Genomic DNA, 18,990 nt, shown 5'->3' with positions numbered 1-18,990 from the left:
ACACTTAACTTCAAAAAACACAGTTCACTTGGACTTTAATGTTCACAAAACGTGATACTCAAAACATAGGCCTACGTCATCAAGAATAGATAGTATACTTTGAAGTTATAGGCCTATAACTAGGCTGCCTAGTAATGACTTAGGCCTATTTGTCACCGCTCGTATCCCCTTTAATGCTCAGCCCACAACAGTAAAGACAAACAGTATAAKGTTTGCTTTTCATCACTTAGTTGTTTGGTGACCTCATTTTGGTTGAAATGGAGACCCTTGTATAAACTGCAGCCATCAGTGAATGGACCAGGCCTAGTTCACCATATCCTTTTATTATGTCCTCATAACACTCACCACCTCAGATGAGGGCCAACAGCGCAGTAAGCAGAAGATTGGAAAGAACCTTTCACTTAAATTAATCTTAAGGATCAATTATTCAACATGTAGGCCTAACATCATTGTATTAGCAGCTTTTTTAAATTTGGAAATTGAAAATGATGTTAATTCTAAATGCTGATAATGACTGTTACAGCACTATACAATAATAATAACCATGTTATAGGCCTAATTCTATATTATATGATACTATACTAGCATGTACTTCTTTGTAGCCTGAGAAGTTGTCCAGATATGAGTTGGATCACTCACAGAACAGAAGAAACAACAATCCCTGTTTGAAGGAACTTTGGTTCTGGTGCGGTGTGTCTCTGTTTAGTAGCTTCACCTCTGTTTATGCAGTGGTTGTGGTGGTGAAGATATCTTACACACACACACACACACACACACACACACACACACACACACACACACACACACACACACACACACACACACTACCCAGGCCAGGTGCAGATGGGCATGGTAGAAGCTAAAAGGGTCTTTGAATGCCGATGATGAGGGTTGATTGTGATGCCAAGGGTCTGGACATCCTTGTCATGATTCTTGATGTTATACTGTTTCCTGTGTGGAGATTCCACAGGGGCAGCTAACAGGAAACACCGGGACTGGCAGCTGGGCTCTTTGGGCACATGATGTCATACCAGGAAGTGGCTTGGCTCTATTGTGTTGGTCACTCCTGTACTGCAGTGAGTTCACAATCCCAAAAGGGTACTATGGAGTCTGAGGGTGGCCCATGTCATGTCTTGCCTCAAAGTGGGTGCCTTCCCTGAACTGTCACTCCATATCAGACAGTTCAAGTAGCCTAAATAATAGCAGACCAGCAGTCTGTCACATTTGTACACCCTCCTCCATACTTCAAATGGCACACATACCCGCTTCTAAGAGGAGGTTCCCAGCTCTAATCTACGAAACAAACTACCTAACCAAAAGAAAGAGAAGCTGAGGATAAATACTATATTACAGCTGCAGAAGGAAGCTAAGCTCCTGCATACAGTATGCATGACTGGCTCTGTTTTTTCTCACCATTCTCTCCCAGAGGGTACAGCTCTGTTTATTAGCAGCCTCTGAGGACCAGGAGGTTGGTAAATGGCTGTCTGTCTGCTCTCCCCCGGGGCTCCCCATACTCCCTCTGGCGCTGGGGTGAACCCTCAATCCCTCTCCTCTCCTGCCTGTGGAGCCAGCTGGCCAGGCTGTATCTACAGAACATTTTGGTGTGAATATGAACACACATGCAGACACTTACGCAGGCCACATACATACATACATATACACACACACTCTTTCTACCTGTCCAAATAGGTAAATGGTGTTTATATATTAAATAAGAAAACACATTTCTGTTTTCGGTTTCAAAATGGTTTCTCGTTGTTCATTTCATACAAAAAATGGCCCTGGAATCAAATGTTTTCCCTGTGGCCTAACTCACAAGTCACAACCGTCCTAAAACGTATGATGGTGTACACACACCACACACACACACACACACACACACACACACACACACACACACACACACACACACACACACGGGCTGAATAGGGAGCATAACTGTACTTCTAAATTAGTCAAACCCAAAGGAACAATTAGCCACTCTTCCATTTCCTCCCTCCCTCTGCCAGCCAAGTCTAGACCAATGACACAGAGCAACATTGTTTTCCCAAATAATTTATCACTTGAAAGGATGAATTGATGCAAGGCCTGCTAGTTCTGGCTGAAATTGATGCAGAGCCAATTGGCAAAGACACCTCGCATACTTCTGTCTTTACCCCTCACTTAGGCATACTGGGCTGGGGTTTCTGTGGTAGCAGGGCAGAGGGAGAGGACCCAGAGGGCTTCTGTTAAGCAGGGGTTTGGATCAATTCCATTTCAAGTCAGTTTATTCAGGAAATAAACTGAAGTATCAATTCCAGTTGGTTGCCTATCTGGTAGATACTGGAACTGATTAAAAAATGGTCATCACATATTGGATCCGTGCCCAGATATACTACCTTCAACCTCAGGATGAAAACTATTAGCAGCTCTTAAAAACAGGTTCAGCGTCTTAGAGTAGGAGTGCTGATCTTGTATCAGTTTAGCCTTCTTAGATCATAATGAATACGATTACATGACGGTGGGGGGGGACCTGATCTTAGATCAGCACTCCTTCAGGGCTGAGAAGCTGGGCCTGAGTTAATAAATAACGCGCAGAAAAACCAGGATCTCTCTAGGCTTTTAGTCTGGCTCCCCCTCTATCACGGGATGTTGCTTCCAAACACAGAGGGCTTGGCACAGGAACACCAGCTGTAATAGAATGGTTGTTCCAAGTAATTCACCTCCGCTTCCTCCCAGCCTGGTTTTCTCTCCTTCTCCCCCACTAGCTCGTGCCCTCTGTATGTTTTGTGTCCTTTGCTGGGTCTGGGTGTGGTTGGGGAAATATGCCTACAGACAGATGTGCACACACCCGCGTACAAACGTACACACACTCACGAACAGATTGATATGACGCAAACAGACGGTGCATTACAATCATTCTTCAACACAAGCAGGACCAACAAAAGAAACATTGCCACATGCCAAGTTCCCCAAATTATACTATTAGATAKCAATAAACAATGTATTCTGTGGTGAGGTGTTTAACGTCAAAGGTGTTGTGGTGATGGGTTAATTATGGGGCACAGGCAGGCCAGCGAAAGCTTGTGGTAGCGAGCTAGTGAATGAGAAAAGAGTGGGTGCTTTATGAGCCCCTGTACATGCCGTAGCCAGAGCATCCCTGCATTTTGTGGAGGCTCAGCTCAGCTGTGTGTGAAAGCGCTGACTCAGCCAAGCCCTGGTCCTTCACAGCTCGGCTGTGGAATTTGGATTGGAGGTGCAATGTGAGGAATACAGCAGCTGTTTAGGGGCTAGCTCTTTGTCCCTCCCTGTCCTTTCTCTCTCTCTCTCCCATGCTTTCTTTCTTTCTCTGTCTTTCCATCTTCCATCTCTCTTGCAATTTCTCTCCATCCTTTTTTCCATCTCTTTCTTGCACCCTCCCCCGTCACTCTGTCTGTGTCTGTCCCTCTCTTGTCCCCTTCTTTTTCTCTCCATCCATCCCCACCCCCTTTCTTGGTTTCTACTCCTCCATCCCTCTCCCTCCTTCCCATCCTCTCTGAGGCCCTGTGTTCAGGTGTGGTGGCTAGTCAGTGTGTGTGTTGGGTATGGCGGCTGAGCCGGTGTGACCGTGACGGTGCAGCAGCCGCCCAGAGCCCAGCGGTGTTCAGTGTTCTCTGACAAGCACTGCTGCTGCTGAGTCGCATCGCTGCTGTACAGCACAACACAGAGCTCTGTAGCTGTCTGGTTGTACACACTGTTTATGTATACAGTATGTAAGCCTATATCAGGGACTGGGACACACTGTACCAGGATCAGTGGCAATGGACAGGATTGTGCCCATTTTAGAAGTAGAATGGAGGGAATCCGTGGTTATAGACAGTCAAATAAGGAGGCACTGTAGTCTATTGTTTTGGAATGATAAGAAAGGCATTTCATTGTGAGAAGTACAGGCTACTAATTAATGAAATGTTCCAAAGGTTGGGATGACTGGCGGCCATCCACGTATTGTGGAGGACTGCTTTGAGTTGCAATGTCTGTCGTTCTTTTTTCTGATCCTACACTACCTAACCTAGCATTTCGCTGGGAGTGGGTAGATTGTGCCCTTGACTTTTAGTACGTTGGTGATTTTGAGGGTGACCGTATCTATTTTAATTTGACACGTGCAAGCCAAGCGCCACCACTGCTATCGGTAGCACTGTCAAAGCGGTACAAAACAAGTTGTCAAACAAGCACACACCGGCCACGAACGATGTGTTTACAACACCGCGTTGGTGAAAATAGACGAAATTATTAGGGCGAGGGACATGGGCCACTAACAGCTTACTACACAACATACACTTATTATTCATTTCTTAGCTACAGTATACATTTCTCCCTGGCATATTACATCATTTATGCAGCAGCATACGAGACATTTTTGGACTCGCCTTGTGAAGGTGGCGCGGCGGCCCTTTGCGGGCAAATTTTGTCATCAAAGTCTGGCGTTCTCTGGATTTATGGTGGGAACTCTATTGAATAGCAGGCTAATGTTAGTGGTTTCTTTGCAGTGCTTGCAGTTAGCCACTGATTTCTTCCAAATGAGTCATTGTTGAATTAGCGATTTCCAACTTGTTGCGTAATCTTTTTGTCCAATGGCGATGAGGACCGATATTATAGGTTTTATCTATAATTTCTCTTCATTATTTCTTTTCAAGGATTAAAAAGGTTTTGCCAGTAGATTGTCGACTTGATTCATGATGATGACTGCTAGCTAAGACTTTGAAAGTAAGATGTTGACATGATCAGTCCAATCAAAGCTACTGTACATATAACGTGATTTGATGTAATTTTGTATGTCGCCAATGACCATGAGCCTTCGTGGAAGGGCACTTGTAATAACTTTATGGCAGGACCCAAAGGGCTGACATTTTGGATGTCTACCCTTACTAAGGACTTAAACTTGGCGATGACGTGCTGTCCCCATGAGTGACAGAACTCTGAGCTAATCACGGCGCAGTGCTCCTATTTTCTGCTGGCTCGCCCCACCACCACAGAAAGCACTGAGCTAGGCTGAAACACCTGCATATTGGAGCTGCCTTACTCAAGAACACAAAAAAGGGACCGTGTGTATACGGATTTATTAACTGAATGATTCATATGTGACACACATTAATGCCAAAATAACATGCAAAACAGGCATGCCCCAATTATTATATATATTTTTATATAATACATTTTTTTGCTAAAAATGTGCTCTGCCCCACCTGCCTTGAATGACGGGTCGCCACTGGGTCCGGTACTCATTCTTCAAATAATAAAATTGATCTGGTGGTGGTGGCTAACCTCAACGTTGTCGTTAAGCTCGATTTTCCTCATAAAATGAATCTCCTGTCCTTTGCAGACTAATCACATTACCTGTCTGTCAGCAAGTTGCTTTCTGTACTACATGCGGTCACATGGTATGTATGAGGTAGCTCTGACGTAGTGAAGGTGTTTGCGGGTTCTTCTACTCAGAAGTGTGTGTGTGTGTGTGTGTGTGTGTGTGTGTGTGTGTGTGTGTGTCCCTCGCTTACGTGCCTTTTTGACGAGCAAAACCTTTTATGGACGATACTTACCCCACCGTGCACTCAACTTCATCTAGATACATTTAGTTTCCTAGGCCTATTTGTCAGGGAAACTGAAGCAAGCTGAAGCCTGTTGCCTGTTTCTGTTTGTCTTTTATTTATGTGAAACAATGTTGTACCTGTTTTCTGCTTTTCATTAAGTCATGCGTAGCTGTTCTTTATATGGCTTAAAATACATGTGTTGATCTGGGAAGAATATTATAAATTAGAGGTCGACCGATTTATGAATTTTCAACGCCAATACCAATTTATTGGCGGACCAAAAAAAGCCGATACCGATTTAATCGGCCGATTAAAATAAAAAAAATATATAATAATAATAATAATAATAAAAATAATAATAATAATAATGAAAATAATAATAATAATTAAAAAAAATATATATATATATATATATTTTTTTTTTAAATGTATTTGTAATAATGACAATTACAACAATACTGAATGAACACTTATTTTACATCAATAAAATCAATTTAGCCTAAAATAAATAATAAAACATGTTTAATTTGGTTTAAGTAATGCAAAAAAAAGTTTTGGAGAAGAAAGTAAAAGTGTACTACCTTCAATGTTATGTCATAATTACGTATAATTCTGGCAAATTAGTTCGCAACGAGCCAGGCGGCCCAAACTGTTGCATATACCCTGACTCTGCGTGCAATGAACGCAAGAGAAGTGACACAATTTCACCTGGTTAATATTGCCTGCTAACCTGTATTTCTTTTAGCTAAATRTGCAGGTTTAAAAATATATACTTCTGTGTATTGATTTTAAATAAGGCATTGATGATTATGGTTAGGTACAGTCGTGCAACGATTGTGCTTTTTTCGCAAATGAGCTTTTGTTAAATCATCCCCCGTTTGGCGAAGTTGGCTGTCTTTGTTAGGAAGAAATAGTCTTCACACAGTTTGCAATGAGCTAGGCGGCCCAAACTGCTGCATATACCCTGACTCTGTTGCAAGAGAAGTGACACAAAGAAATTCATGTTAGCAGGCAATATTAACTAAATATTCAGGTTTTAAAAATATATACTTGTGTATTGATTTTAAGAAAAGCATTGATGTTTGTGGTTAGGTACCTTTTTCGCGAATGCTCACCGCATCGATTATATGCAACGCAGGACACGCTAGATAAACTAGTAATATCATCAACCATGTGTAGTTAACTAGTGATTATGATTGATTGTTTTTTATAAGATAAGTTTAATGCTAGCTAGCAACTTACCTTGGCTTCTTACTGCATTCGTGTAACAGGCAGGCTCCTCGTGGAGTGCAATGAGGCAGGTGGTTAGAGCGTTGGACTAGTTAACCGTAAGGTTGCAAGATTGAATCCCCAAGCTGACAAGGTAAAAATCTGTCGTTCTGCCCCTGAACAAGGCAGTTAACCCACCGTTCCTAGGCCATCATTGAAAATAAGAATGTGTTCTTTAACTGACTTGCCTAGTTAAATAAAGGTGTAAAAAAAATATCGGCCAAAAATACCGATTTCCGATTGTTATGAAAACTTGAAATCGGCCCTAATTAATTGGCCATTCCGATTTAATCGGTCGACCTCTATTATATATAGGCTGTAGCGTCCCTGATTTTGATCAGTTCTGAAAACAAATCTGACACACACAAACGTTTTCTTACTAGAACTTGCTGTAAATAAAGCAGACATTAGCACTGTTAATCACTTCACTGTCATTCAGAAATGATTTACTGGATCAGCTGATGGTCGACAATAGGCCTGTCACGGTAGCAGGCCTTACTAAACAGCTCGCCACCAAAATGCACGTCCAACAAGTAGGCTGTTAGCCTATGCATCATTATTTAAGAACAACTAATCAATTTAACGTGACTCTTTCGGTTAGGCCTATGCTATAAAAGCGTTAGATCTTTGCAGTCACATACATCATTTTGGTTATGCGAACACTGATCACTGATGAATGTTTGCCAGCTGCCATTTAGCGCTTCATCTGATTATTGTCCCGCTGATGGCCAATCAGGTTTCGATATTGTTTTCAGATGATTGATTAGAATGATGCTTCCAGAACATTCACACCTATATCTAAACTGTTCAATCAGCACGCAGTCTGGAAACTTTCCTTCCTGTGCAGGTCAGTCACCTTCTCCCATTTTTCATATAGAAATAAATGCAGCCAATTAATAGACTTTCCATATTGGTGCCGATCACTAGTAGCCTAATAATACTCCTCCAATCTATGGAGAGAAACAGCATGTTGGGGGGAGTAGGCCACTATGCCGAAGTTCTATACCCTAAACTCCTCGTTCTGAAAATGTATGAATCTGCACAGTGCTTTGCTATTCAACGTATAGGCAGGCCTATGCCTCTACCTTTTCAAGGAAATAATATTATTGTAAGCCTAGTTTTATTATATTGATAATTCGATTCTAGATCATATGCTTTCTGTGACTTGTTCAAGGTAATTTATTTTGTAGACGAAGAAGAGAGATCAACCTGTGAAATAAGATTAACATGGCCTACTTAATAAAAAAAAATTGCCTGCAGTCTCCATCTAATGTTGCAGACTCGGGCGCGCGCGGACATAAGCGTCGCCTACGAAGGAGTTCGCTGTAGAGTCGCCTACGACGGAGTTCGCTGTAGAGTCGCCTACGCAGCCTTGCTTCGGTGTGGCTCTTGAGTGTGTGTGTGTGTGTGTGCACGTCTGTGTGTGTGGATCCTGTTGTTGTGGTGGAGTGTTCCCTGACATCTTCCTCCTTGTGGGGTCACAGGAAGCTGTGGCTAGTGGAGCAGTCCAGTAACGCTGCCTTCCCTCGCATGACACGACATCATCAGGAAATCCTCTGGTCGCTCTGATTGTCATCTCAATTGCCTGTGGGATAGGACATCTCTGCTGCTGCCAATAGGCCTATATATAGACTGATAATTCATCTGTCTGTGGCTCTGTCAGGGTGGGAGATTTATTTGGATGAAAGAGCCTCAGGCCTGTGTGTCTGACAGCTCTGCTCATCTGCTGCTTGGTTGTGTGTTTTCCTCATTATCTTGGGATGACTTGCTGGATGACTTGCTTTAATGCCTCCCCCCCCCCCCAACACACACACACACACACACACACACACACACACACACACACACACACACACACCATTTATAGCCCCATGGTCCTTCTGCTACAGATTAGTAATTCACTTCACACTTCAATAATTGTAATGCTGAATTTACGTTGAGGTAGAAAATCATTTGGTTTTTATAAGCTTTTCCAGCCGTAATTACTTATTTTAATGATAATTACCGGCCATATGCTCAAGATGTTTTAATTTAGACCCTTCAGCTGATACTTAACCTTATTTGCTTTGGTGAATAATGTCCATCTTATAAAAAAAAAAATAGGTCTACATCAGGGGTCCCTCAACTTTTTCAGCCTGGGACTCAATTAGAAATGGTGTTTTCCTTATAAATACACTCAACTATACGTAAATATCGAACATTTCATTGCCCTTATGCCTAAAACAAATGCAATATAGACTAAAACAAAAACAATGAAATACCCATATAAATAGCTATTCATGTTTATTTATCCCCATTTAAAAACACTCTTATATATCTGTCTAGGTTGGAAGTAGGGAGTAGGCCAAAGCTCTCTCACACACCACACACACACACACACACACACACACACACACAACACACACACACACACACACAGGCTCAGTTTTTGATAGTGCAACCCTAAGTAACAGTACAGATGACAAATGGTCAGGCCTACTGTACATTTTACTGTAGAGATTATTGTTAAAGTATAGGTTGGAGCTGTGACTGTTAAAACACATTAAATCCTTTTTATTCTGAACTGGAATAAACTGATTGATCACATCACACAGATGTAGACCAGAACACACGCACGCACACACACACACACACACACACACACACACACACACACACACACACACACACACACACACACACACACACACACACACACACACAGTCCTAATGAGAGGTGTGTGTGTGGCGGTTTGATGTTTTCAACAAGCAAGTCTATTCTGGGCTCAGTTTCTGACAGTGCAACTCTGAGGTCATGCTCAGCGTTGAGTTGAGAACCCTGACTCGCATGGGTATGTGGTGGCAAACTGGATCAGAACATCTACTGCTTTCTCAGTTAGGCAGGAGACCGCTTCCTGCGCTAGATGAGCAAACCAGAACTGTGCGAGTGTGTTTGCCTCAAAAAGCATATTTCTTCAATCAGTTTATTCCAGTTCAGAATAAAAATGATTCCTTTTTTTAACAGCAACAGTTCAATCCTAGACTTGTTTTCAACAATTTTTCATCTGTACTGTTACTTAGGGTTGCGCTATCAGTAGCTAGGTAGCTTGCTTTGGCTAACGTTAGCTATTAGCTGTGTACAAGGGGATTGTTTGAAAGAGAAACTCAAATCGACTACAATGAGAGATGGTACTCCCTTATTTCTGCTTATCATCACCTGTTATAAAATGACAACAATGCCTTGCTAGCTGACTTACTCTTCCACTGTTGAAGCATGTTTCCTGAAGCATTCTGCCCTGTTCTGAAATAACTCCCTGGGTTTACTGTCATGCTGTGGATGTTTGGTCAGGACGTATCGTTTTAATTTGTTCGTTTTGAGAGACTCATTACTGAGCACTTCCCAGCACAAAACGCGTTGTGGGCGCTCCTCGTATTTTATCAAAGTTTGTATGAAATCAAGAGAAACTCATCGCTGTTTTTGCGTTTCATGACGATTGAGCTCATGTAACGAATGTAAAATGGCTAGCTAGATAGCGGGTACGCGCTAATAGCGTTTCAATCGGTTACGTCACAGCGTTTCAATCGATTACGTCAATTGCTCTGAGACTTGAAGTAGGGTTTCCCCTAGCTCTGCAAGGGCGGCGGCTTTTGTGAAGCGATGGGTAACGACGCTTCGTGGGTGACTGTTGTTGATGTGTGCAGAGGGTCCCTGGTTCGCGCCCGAGGTCGGGGCGAGGGGACGTACTAAAGTTATACTGTTACACTCAGTCAGACTTTGTGGCAAGCTTGAGTCCATTCGAGGATTAACAGCGGCTGACAGCGCGTCATCTGTTTCTGAACGACAGTGCTGCAGCGTGTGGGTCGCGGAGTGATCTTCAAGAAAACTGCAGAAAAAATATCATGTTAACCACGATGCAGAAGCGCAGCTCTCTCCCACTTGCGCATCTGCCAAACTGAGCAGAGACACCGCTGCTAAGCAGAGAGCGCAGTTACACGTGGCCAAATCAATTCCAATTCCAATATTATATATTTACTCTGACACCTCATGACCCACCATTTAACAGGTTTTGACCCAAAGTGACCTATACTTTTAAGAAAGGCTGGCCTACAAGGTCCAGGTTCGTGCAAATCTGTCTCCTAAGTGGGCCTCGATAAGCCTGTCTGTTATTGTGAGCCAAGTCTAAGGCCTATAATGCTATTCAAACAGCTGTGAAGTATAGCCGGTCATTGACTGAAAGTACAAAGTAATGTTGGTGGCACTTTTACAGAACAGAGTAAAGTGGTAATAACATAGCAACAACCTGGTTATAGTATGCTAATAAGTTATAGTTACAATGAAAACATTAGACGGCACTAGCCTACTTTAAATAGGACCAACTTAGTTTCTTCCTCGTGATGGCTAGTGTCAGTCACTGTGCTGTGTATACTCCGTAAAGATTAGCCTACTTATGAAGGGTTGGAAACTTAGTCAGGTTATGTCCTCTTGTTAGGAACACCCTCAACAAAAACACGTCTGTTCTGTCCACAAGTGGATAGGAATGGGCAGAGCATGATAAGGTGTTGTTTTGAATGGCTCATACACTGTGGACTTATATCATGGATTGGCTTTTTTGACTTCTTACTCAGTCCTTTGATTATGCTATTATGTCAGAAACAACAACCGGACAAACCCTGGCCTTCAAAAAGTCAACCTGGTTACAACCATCTGACTGCTGTCAAACACTTATTCTTCTTTGGCACTCATCCCTCATCCAATAGAAGCAATTTTACAATATGTTCCCTTTGAACTATAATTCATTTTTGAGCAGTTGCATGTGTCTTTTCTCTTCCTCCTGAGCGACGTGCACGTCGAGACACGTCCGATCTGTAGCCAGCCAGATGCATATTTTTGGGAATGCTTTCTGCTTATGGTTACTTACAAGTCTCGGCATTGACACCTTAGTTTCTTCAGAGAGATATAATTAGTAGTGTTCCCTGCCGTAGGGATTGGTTGTGGCCTAGAAAGCGTCTGCTATGCTGTGAACTGATGGACTGCGGAGGAGTGTTTGTGTGTATATATAGGTTTTTGTCCCCCTCATTTATTCTTGTAGGCAAAAAGTGGTAATTTGGTGGGTTTTCAACTCAGCGGCACCCATTTTGTAAACATATTATTGTGTTCTGAACCTTAGCCACCTGTAATGGATAACTGAACACAGACTAGCCCTAGATGTAGGCTAAAGAAGAAAGGTCTAGCCTCCATCACGTCACTGTCCTAAAATAGTGTCTGGTCTAAAGCCCTTTCATCATATCAGTCACAGAAGAAACAGCTTCCAGCTTGCAGGTCAGTAGTATGCAAAACATCCTTCCATTTTTTCCTGGGTTGTCATGATGGTGGAACCAGCCCATCCAGTTATTAGCCTGTAGTGTAATACTTGGTGTTCTGTGCGGATGCAGTCAGTACAAAGGTTAGCTTAGTATGGGAGATGGTGTTACACTGACCTCCACCACCCCCAGGTTCCCTATTCACAAATAGTCTCTGTGTAGGACTGTTGATCTAGGATCAGTTGGGCCTTTTGGATCATAATGAATAAGATGCTATGTACAGGGGGGACCTGATCCTAGGTCAGCACTTAGGGCTCAGGTCCTCTTTCCTATCAGCCATGACAGAGAACCTCCAGCTAGGGTGCACCTCACCTCAGCCATTGTTGGTTTGGTTTCCCACAGAATGAAAGTGTTGTTAGAGTTACCTCTACCGTCCGTGATGCATTCTGCCACGGGGGGGGGGGAAGGGAAGAGGAAAGTAAGGCCCGACATTTTAATGTCATTCAATGAAAACACGGATAATCTGTAAATCAAATGGCACTCTTTTTTCCCCCCACGGTGACAGATCGGTGTAAAAAGAAGGGGATATGTCAGGGCTGAAGATAAGGGTTCACTGTCGGTGTCATGTCATCTCAGAATACAGCTGTACAGTATGTGGGCTTAGACGAGTTCTCTCTCCCTCTCCTCCATTTTGAGCATCTGTACCTGTTTGCTTTAAGCCGGGGTAGAGAACCTACTGTACACAGCTCGAGGGCTGCAGCAGGCAGGGTGTGTTAGGCTAGCCTTCCATTGTGTTTCAGGTCATTTAGGTAATTAACTGGGGAGAGAGAGTCGTCTCACCTGCTTCTCAAGGTTACAGTTGTTGATTTCTGGTTGAATTAAGCCTATCCCTTTGTCACACCTTAAACTAGGTTAGGTCATCTATAATCCTACATAGGGCAGCACAATCAACTGACAATATTTTCTGACACTGACAAGTCTCTGAAAATTAGCATTGCACTTAGCTGTTGGCCTTATTAATGTGTTCTATCCTATTCATTAAGGTTATGGGGCTTGTTGTAAGGGCATTGGGACTGAGAACTCCCTTCATCACCTCCCAGAGTAATCTGGTATGTAGGCCCCAGCTCTGGCTTTTGAGGACTCCTAGAGATCCGTAAATATATTTGTTCCTTCATTTGAGAAACAAGCACTCGAGTTCTGCTAAAAGTAAAACTGTCAGTTTCTCTCACAGCTGCCCATGTCACCCTCTCTCTCTCCTCCACCTATCCTTCTGCACTATAGTCCATATGACTCAAGAAGACATGCTGAAATCTATGGCCGGGATGATGCCGGTATCGCAATACTCATTAGTATCCTGGCAAGGAAACAAAACACGAGGCAGATTTAACTTCTTTCGAAAAACAGTCCTAATGTCAGAAACAAACATAAATGTGTTGTCATCCAGAGTCCCAATGAATTTCCAAGCACAATATTTTACATACAGCAGTATATCGTCCCAGCAGTATATCATACATACAATATATCATCCCGTCCCAGTCCTCTCACCTCTTTGTGATGCTAGCTGTGCTCATTGCGGTTTGTAATGACAGACAAGCATCTGTGTGGCATGGTAGGTATGATCCCACTTCTGGCACCAGTGGGGGCACATTATCGCTGAATTCTGGCACCAGTGGGAGCACATCATCGCTGAAATCTGGCACCAGTGGGGGCACATTATCGCTGAAATGTCTCTCCCATTGCCCAGATAGCCTAGACCTAGATGTCTCTGATGCTTCAATTTAAAAACATTTTTACAGAAAAGTTGAATTTGTTTTTATGTCCGACGGTTTGGTGTAGCCTCCAACTTATACAGTTGTCTAAATAAACAGTGAATTTGTCAATCTAGGCTGAAATCTTCCAGACAGTTCATGTTGAGCTGAAGTCTCGTTTTGATTCACACGTTTAGGCGACGCCAAAACATTTTTGTCCCATGTGTAGCCTTGCAGTTGCCATGACTCATGACACAACTCTGATCTAATCTTTTGTCTTGTGCCTTTACCCCCCCCCCCCCCCCYYCTCTGCCGCTTTCTTAATATTTGAAGTACATCATGTTTGTTTGTTTACCGCAGCGACAGTGAGACACACCCTGTTCTGTTTAAAAAGGCTCTGACTCCAGCTGCGACCCAAATGGCACCCTATTCCCTATATAGTGCACTACATTTGACCAGGAAAGTAGTGCATTATATAGGGAATAGGGTGTCATTTTTGGAACGCACACCATATAGTGCCCTGACCTACTATTATTGTGGAGACGGGGGACGACGTCATTGCTCTGGGAACTCTGGTGTCACGAGTGTGCAGTATTAAACCAAATGTATTGCTCAGACGCATGTTGACGTGCTATGTAGGTGATTCCCAGGATCCCAGACGCGTTTATGTACTGTATATGGGCACTTTTATTAATGATTTAATGGTTCCGCTCTCCTCTCAGTGATGGGCTGACATATCCAGTGTTTCCGTCGCAGTCATTTATGTGTCGCTGCGCCACGGCAAAAAAAAGATGGAGCGTTAAAACATATTTCTGCCGAGGCGCACTTTTGAAAGTGTTAARAACAGTCCACATAAAATGTTCCTCTGCAAACGAAATGAGAAATGAATAAAAGTGTGACTACCCCATAGAAGAGTAGTTTATCTATTTACCTAGTTGGCTTGTTGTTGTGGTGTGTTTTATTCGAGATAACTTAAATGCGTCTCAAGGAATGTTTGAGTACCATAGGGAGGGAAACGTGCATTCTGACAAGCAGCCAATGCACAAAGTCTTGCAATGGYATGAAAAACAGCAGTTTTAATGGCTTTGTTAAAAAGAGGAGGATCCCAGTAAGGCTGTGGCGGTCACAAAATGTTGTCAGCCGGTGATTGTCAAGCAAATGACTGTTGGTTTCGCGGTAATTGACCGTTAATTAACATGAACACATTTAGCATCTCCTGCCTTCCACACATAGCCGACAAGCCACTGATACAGACCTTTTGGAGCATCTACATTTAAAAAAGTCTAATAAATCCATGTAATATAGCCTACACCTACACAATAAATCCATTTTTATTTTTTATTTTAGACAGGTCTAAAGAAGCATGATATGAAGGAAATGTAGTCTATTTCAGAAGAACAGAATAGCATACTCTGAGTTGTCCAGATGTGGCTATGCCAAATGGCTGTGGGCTACACTAGTTCATTTAGCAGACAAGATTTGCTTAGAATTCCATTATTTTATAGTATGAAGAATGCAATTGAACAAAGCTGAATAAAATATAAATATTTTCTCTAAACGATTTGAGGGAGTGCGCACATGCGGCTACCCTGTGAGCGGTTAACAAAGAAATGGGTATTCCTATGTGCTTAATTTAGAATGATTTATGTAACTTTAGTTGTTCTATAAACGTTGGGCTATGTTTTATTTTMTATACATTTTAAGGCTGCATGATGCGACTCTAATGATGATTTGAAAAAAGTTGCTTGAAAGGCATGAGCTCTGCTTAGTTTTTTTGCGCAGGCTGTACACACTTCATTAGTCTCTCATTCACAATTTGACAAGCACTTGATAATGCCTTGAATTTCCCAGCGGCATCCCCTTTGTGGCTGTATTGTACCCTAAAAAAATCCATGCCTTTGTTGTGCCCTACTTCCTTAGTGCTGCATGCTCCCCATCACGTGATTGGGTCTTTCTCACAGGCTACAAGTGGAGACAGAGACATCGGGGACGCAGCTGCACGCGTCCTTATCCAAAAGGCTGTTTCTTATGCTGGCCATCATTCACAAGTGATAGGCTAATATTGTCACCCATCAGACTATTCTTGATTTCATCTTGTCTTTACATATATGTGTGAAATTTGTTTGGATTTAGAATGGACCATTATCATGCACCTGTCTTGAAACGGGGGCAGCAGAAAAAATACTATGCACTTAAATAGTGAATGGAGGACGCTTTTCCCGTGATTCGTTTTCATGCCAGCCAGGTAGGCTATACTCCTATTGTAAAGAACAGCAATGTGCTTAATATTAGGAAAGTCGAGAAATAAATATAGTAGCCTAGCCTATAGAAGGCTGATGGATCCTCCTCTTTTTAATAGAGGCCATCACTCTGTTTACTCACGCAATTGCATAGCTTATAGAAATGTTGCACAATATGGGTCCTCATGAAGTGTTTGATTAGATTTTTTGATACATTTGCATTGATGTCAGAGTGATTAGAGGGACAATAGAGTGCTGAGTACCAGGCAGTTAGCAAGTTTGGTAGGCTACTAATGACCATGAGCCGCATCAGAGCTTGGAGAAGCCTAATTACCGTGACTAAACTGTCAAGTGGAATTTGACTGCCTTCATGACTCGTGACCGCCGGTGCGGCGGTAATACGGTCACCGCAACAGCCCTATATCCCAGCTTTCCATTCCTAGTTTATTTATTTCTCAACTTTTAAATATGCGCAAACTGCATATTTTTAAACCCAGAGTTTTTAGCAGCACTATGGTTAAGCACATTACTGCTCAGCAAATTGCAGTGAGTGCATAGTGTAGAATGCGGCTATATGTAACACAGGTCAATTGTAGCGTATCTTGGGGTAAAATGCCACCCTACCTCAAATGTTTTGGGGAGTGAGTGTCTTAACAAATTGTGATGAGACTGATTACAATTTTAGTTGAGCAAGAGAAGTGGTAACCAGGGAAAGTGTTTTGGGGGAAAATGGTGATAAGAAGTGGTTTCTGTGAGAAGTACAGGCAGTGTTACCCTGGGTGGCTGTTTACCTCAAGTTACCCTAACAGGTAGGCCTACATTATATTCACTGTGTTTGTGCAAATTTTTGGGGGACATAGAATTAATCAAAAGGATGCTAACTATTTCAAAGAGCACATATGGGATCTAGCAAATGATTAGCCCAATAGCGGATAGGCAACCCAATGCTTCAGCCCATTTATTTATAGCTTCTATGCTCCATCAGCTACAGGTGATAGAATGCTTATTGCTAATAGCATACCTGATAATATGGACCACACATAGGCTACAGTGCCTTCAGAAAGTACCAACACCCCTTGACTTATTCCACATTTTGTAATATTACAGCCTGAATTTAAAATGGATTCAATATTTTTTTTTTGTCACTGGTCTACACATGACTTTTCACACATTTTGTTATATTACAGCCTGAATTTAAAATGGATTAAATGTGTTTGTTTTTGTCACTGGCCTACACACAATACCAGATAATGTCTAAGTGGAATTATGTTTTTTGAAAATGTTTACAAATGTATWAAAAAAAAATGAACAGCTGAAATGTCTTGAGTCAATAAGTATTCAACCCCTTTGTTATGGCAAGCTTAAATAAGTTCAGGAGTTAAAATGTGCTTAACAAGTCACATGATTTTTGAATGACTACCTCATCTCTGTACCCCACACATAGAATTGTCTGTATGGTCCCTCAGTCGAGCAGTGAATTTCAAACACAGATTCAACCACAAAGACCAGGAAGGTTTTGCAATGCCTTGCAAAGAAGGGCACTTATTGCTAGATGGGTGAAAAATAGGGCTGTACCCGACTAGAAAAATGTCTTAGTCAATGGAGAGTCGTCGAGTACCACAGTATGAGTCATAATACCCATAAAATCTAGCGGTCAAACAGGGAAATTGTTACAATTTGTTTTTCCACCATTCATTTTTCCATAGGGGATTTTTAGAAACACTTAAAATAAGGACTGTTTCGTGTAGGCGTACCCTGGCGCGACGTTTTGATAACCATGTAAATCTCTCTAGAACAAGGTGTAAATAGTCCGGGTGTCCATTTTGATGAATTGTTCAGCAGTCTTATGGCTTGTTWAGGAGCCTTTTGGACCTGGACTTGGCACTCTGGTACCGCTTGCTGTGCGGTAGCAGAGAGAACAAACAGTCTATGACTTGGGGGACTGGTTAGGGGAGGGTTTGGCCGGGGTAGGCCGTCATTGTAAAAATAAGAATTTGTTCGTAACTGACTTGCCGATTCAAATAAAAAGACTGGGGTCTTTAAAATTGTTGGGGTCTTCCTCTAACACTGCATAGCATATCGGTCCTGGATAGCAGGAAGCTTGGCCCCAGTGATGTACTAGGCCGTACGCACTACCCTCTGTAGTGCCTTGTACCGCCTTACGGTCGGATGCTGAGCAGTTACCATACCAGGCGGTGATGCAACCGGGCAGGATGCTCTCGACGGTGCAGCTGTAGAACTTTTTGAGGATTTGGAGACCCATGCCAAATCTTTTCAGTCTCCTCAGGGGGAAAAGGTGTTGTCGTGCCCTCTTAATGACTGTCTTGGTGTGTTTTGGACCATGATAGTTTGTTGGTGATGTGGACACCAAGGAACTTGACACTCTCGACCTRCTCCACTACAGCCCCGTCGATGTTAACGGGGGCCTGTTCGTCCCTCCTTTTCCTGTAGTCCATGATCAGCTCCTTTGTCTTGCTCACGTTGAGTGAGAGGTTGTTGTCCTGGCACCACACTGCCAGGTCTCTGACCTCCCTATAGGCCGTCTCATCGTTGTCGGTGATCAGGCCTACCACTGTTGTGCCGTCAGCAAACTTAATGATGGTGTTGGAGTCGTGCTTGGCCATGCAGTTATGGGGTATTTTGTGTAGATGGTTGAGAAATATTATTTTAATCCATTTCGAATGGATGTTCCGTTTTTTAAAATGTTTTAACATTTGTTTTTGAACAATAATTTCCGCCAGTTTAGATGGACGTCATATTCTATTTGTCTCCTCTTCTCGTTGGCTCATTATATGGACAACGTTGTTTTTATATATCTGTTTCAGTGTCAGAATAGTAGTCTACCCTGTAATTTGTCGTATGGAAAAAGAAGAAAAAAATTCTGCTAATGTCTCCAGTCATATAAAGTGT

General features: G+C 42.5%; 1 protein-coding gene across 6 annotated transcripts in view; it reads left to right on the top strand.

Moving 5' to 3' along the window:
- The window catches only part of cdc42bpab (CDC42 binding protein kinase alpha (DMPK-like) b), a 97,083-nt gene that overhangs the window by 2,050 nt on the left and 76,043 nt on the right, over positions 1-18,990 (top strand). The gene's annotated exons all lie outside the window — the stretch shown is intronic.

This window comes from Salvelinus sp. IW2-2015, linkage group LG28 (genome assembly GCF_002910315.2).
Source record: "Salvelinus sp. IW2-2015 linkage group LG28, ASM291031v2, whole genome shotgun sequence".
Lineage (NCBI taxonomy): Eukaryota > Metazoa > Chordata > Actinopteri > Salmoniformes > Salmonidae > Salvelinus > Salvelinus sp. IW2-2015.
The sequence above is the reverse complement of the archived record's forward strand: the minus strand, read 5'-3'. Positions and strand labels throughout refer to the sequence as shown.